Genomic DNA, 4596 nt, shown 5'->3' on the forward strand with positions numbered 1-4596 from the left:
AATTTTGCTTCCCCTGTTAGTGCTAAAGAATGAAACGACATGACCCTTATAATTTGTAGAAAATATTTTGGGATGAATTAAATATCTTTGGTGTAATGATATGGAATTTGATGAAATATGTGAATTTGTGATTTTGTGTGATTTAAAATTTTTGCACCTTCCCATAATTGCATTATTTTCTATGCATTTCAGTACCATTTAGGCGATATTGTATTTTTTTGGGGCTTCGAGAGCCTAAATTTGAATTTATGTTCTTATCTATTTATCCCTTTAAAAGATGGAGTAACAAAATCTGCCAGTACATTTGGAACGTCAATTTTAACGTGGTAGCATGGTTGGTGTGATTTTATGGCTTGTAAATCTCATTACAACACAGGATTTGAAAAATTATGATTTTTATTTTTGGTGTTGACTATATGAAAACGATTTTTTTTTTTGAAATATTGATATCGTCATTAAGTATAGGGCATCAACTTTAGTGTGGTTACATAGTTGGTTTGTGTATACTAGATTCTAAACAAATATCGTACACCCTATCAAAGTCTGTTTTGGACGTTGAAAAACTAATGCACCAGGTTGCTGGGGCATCCTGGATCATAAAGGATTAAACTCATTTGGCGCATGGGTTTTATGCCTCATTGTAATACCCAGTATATTTCTAATCTAGAAAATGAACCATTGTTCCTATGCATGAAACCACCTATCCTGTGATTCATGTTTGAGTACATGAATTAGGATGAGTATCCTAGTGATAATAGAGCCTATGACGTGTTAAGCATGTTCATCAGAGTCACTTAGAGCAAGCCAAGCTAAGAACTTTTTAATCTATCAAATTTTCGTGTGTGATTTCATATAGGTCATATTTTAATGAGTATAACTTGGTTTATAGGTGGTATTTTGATAGATTTACACCCTTCAAGTTGTAGATAATTGAATAAGCTTTCCATCGATATGAAATTCGTCTAAAACGAACGCCCGGTGAAGAAGTTATGGCGATTTAAAGTTTCAGCAGTGTCATTTCAGTCATTGTCGTGTCGCGCCATAAGCCAAAATAATGTTTGTCAATTTTCAGTGTCTCTCCGTGATTTCACCACGTCGCGGTGAGTTTTCAGGTCATAAACAAGTAGCAATGCAATGTCTCCCTGTCGCGCCAGGGGCCCAAATCAGGAATTTTTTTACAGAAATTAAAAGACGCATCTAGAGGGTTATTTGGGTCATCTTCCCACCCTTGTATAAGCTCACAAACACATAATTAATCCATTATTTCTCCAAAACATAATATTTTTCATCAAAATCCTCTCAATAACACATTAGAATTTTTCATAGAAGATTCAAGTTCAAGCAATTCTCTCCGTCAATCTTCCTAAATCAAGAACTAAGGTACGCGTGTGTTCATTCATGGAATCCTTTCATCCATGAAGTCTAAGAACTCTATGTTAAACTATATGTCATGCTTGTTATGTTTTCATTTGATTGTTGATCTTGTTTATGTGTTGAACGATGTCAAGATAAAATTTTTATGGGTTTGTATGAAACTAGGATGCCATGTTAGTTGAAATATATGAACTTTGGGTGATATGGGTTGTTGAATACATGAATAAACCTATGCCCAATGTGGTTTATGTAAGGTGTTTGATAAAATTCCTAGGATGATAGAATTCATGTCCCATGATTCAATAGTGTTTAAATGACAAGTCCACGTTCTATGCTCTATGATTTCACATGAATTTCATGTTATTGTTATGTGTTGTTGTTGTGACATGGAATGGGCATGATATTAAAGATATGCAATTATATACATGTTTTATGCATTCCATTCATGTATAATACGTTAAGCATCATGTATAGTATGAAATTCCATACTTATGATATTGTGAATTTTGGACTCTACTTTTATGATCAAGTCAGTCATGTGTGTCAGTTTCCTTCTATCGAGTCCTGGAGGTACTTGTACCCAAAAAATATAGTTGTGTGCCTAGAGCCATGTCATGATTTCACGATACTCTCAGTCGAGCCATGTTCCATAGAGCTTAGTTAGTCATGTGACTCGGGAAAGTTCAGTAACTCAGTTAATCTTAGCTAATCTCAGTAATCTCAGTACTTAGTGATATCAGAAACTTCAGAAATACTAGTGTTCTCTGTAACTTCAGTAATCTCTATAATTTAGTACTCTAAAAATTTTTAATAAATCAATACTCAGTAAGATCAGTGCTCTCATAAACTCAGTTTAGCTCTGCTAAACAATCCCACAAACATTAATTCAGTTAATTAGTTCAATTCAGTCAATCAGTTCAGTTCAGACAATCAGTTTAGTTCAGCAAATCAGTTCAGTGTCGTTTAGTTGGGAGTAGAATTCAGCATTAAGTGAACCCAAGGATGGGGACTCACCTATCACAGTCAGAGGGTGTGTTCCTAGAAGCAATCCTTGTGTTCCAGAACAACATAGCTAATGTAGGTTGAGATGTCCCTACCCATAGGGCTAGTGCATCTCATTTGAGTTTACCTGATAGCAGGGAAGACGAAATGAGATCCAAAATAGAATAGGGTTTAATCACATGTTGTCTTTTCCCGTGGCACGGTATTGACACCCTTCTAGCTGGGTTTACAGGTTAGACCCCAACCATTTCAGTTCCCGGGCATGTCGGTTAGATGTTATCTCTCATAGTCTCAGCCTCAGTTTCAGTAATAAACTCAGATAGTTCTTTAGAATATTAGAACTTAGACTGTCAAATACAGTTGCTCAACATCAGTTACATCGGTTGTGCCGATCATCACAGTTATATCAGTCATCATAGCTAAGTTATTAATATTCAAATGCAGAACTGTTAGTCACAGTCAATCAAACTAGTTCTTCACAATTAGAACTATCAAAAATAGTCATTCATCTCAGTGAAGTTATGTCGTCAGTAATCAAACTCAGTAGTCAGTATCACCATGAGTTCAGTTATAGTTGCATATACATGTATGTATTCTCACGTTCATATTAGTCTGCATTGTTCATGCATATTACCCTTTGCATTTAGCCTACCTCACTCGTATACTCAGTACATTCAGTTGTACTGATGTATTTGTGCTATGGTGCTTTCTCTTATGTTACACCATAGGTTTAGAGGCACGAGCTCTAGATCCCTAATAGATTTTAGTAATAGTAGTCAGAGTTAGAAGTAAGTCCTCATCTTTTGAGGATACGATGATTTCATTACTATTTTATTTTTCAGTTTATTTCAGTTGTTGGAGTTAGTTGGGGACATGTCCCATTAACTTTTTGTTCAGACAGTTTAGAGGCTTTCCAGACTATAGCATGTTAGATAGTTATTTTAGAATTATTTTGGTATGGTTATACCATTTTCAGACATTGTTCTTATTAGATGTTTATTTAGTTAAACCTTATGGACATTCAGTACATGTTTCTGTATTTTTATGTTATATTATGTTGTATATAGGTACAGATATCAGTCATTGGTTATCTTATGGTCCTTCGGGGTCATAAGCAACGTGAAGCATTTTGGTTTAGAAAATCAGGGTATTACAAACTTGGTATTAAAGCCTAAGGTTCAATAGAGTCCTAGGAAGTTTGAAAGTCACATCTAGTAGAGTCTTGTACATGCGTGTGTTATGTATCATACATATGATTAGGAGACTATGAGATGTTTTAGGAAAAGTTTCCCTTCTTTCAGTATTGATGTCGTGCTAGTGAGAAAAAGCTCTAATTAATCTCTCAAGATAATTCACTTTTTTCTTTAATTTGTAGAACAAGTCTTCAGAAAGGACTATTGAAAGAAGAACCAACAGTCAGTCAACACCTCAGCCCGTACAAGCAGATTTCTTGGATGAGCATATATCTCATACAGAATTTCGAACTACATTAAATACTCAAGCAAATTTAGTTGTAGCTCAGAATAAATGGCTAGCCGCTATTTTAAATGACCCAGAGTCCAATGGTACTTCATCTAGGATTCGAGATTTCACTAGAATGAATCCTCCTCTATTTACCGATTCCATGTCCGAAGAAGATCCATAGGGGTTCCTTGATTAGGTTTAGAAAGTCACAGACATCATGGGAGGGAATTCCAATAAGTGTGTAGAGTTAGCCGCCTATCAAATACAAGATTTAGCCCATACATGGTTTAAACAGGAAAGGTAGACAGGGGTACAGATAAGAGCCCATAAAGTGGGAAGAGTTCGCTATAGCTTTATTAGATAGGTTCTTTCCCATAGAACAGAAGGAGGCTAAAGTGTTAGAGTTTATCAATCTCAGGCAGGGTAGGATGAGTGTAAAAGAATACTCCTTTAATTTCACCCAGTTAGCCATGCATGCTTCCCATATAGTGGCAAACAGTAGATCCAAAATGAATAAGTTTATGTCTGGGGTATCAGATAGAGTGGTTAAGGAGTGCTGGATGGCATTGTTGATTAATGATATGGACTTGTATAGTTTGATGGTCTATGCTCAAAAGATTGAGGAGCATAATCTTAAAAAGAAAGAGAGAAAATATGAAGGCTAGAATAGGTAGTCACAGTCCTTCTCAGCGAGGTCAGGGGGTAGCGAGAGCAAAGTTCTTACCCATCTTCTTTGTCAAGCTTATGGTAGGCGCC

Source organism: Capsicum annuum, chromosome 6, assembly GCF_002878395.1.
Source record: "Capsicum annuum cultivar UCD-10X-F1 chromosome 6, UCD10Xv1.1, whole genome shotgun sequence".
Lineage (NCBI taxonomy): Eukaryota > Viridiplantae > Streptophyta > Magnoliopsida > Solanales > Solanaceae > Capsicum > Capsicum annuum.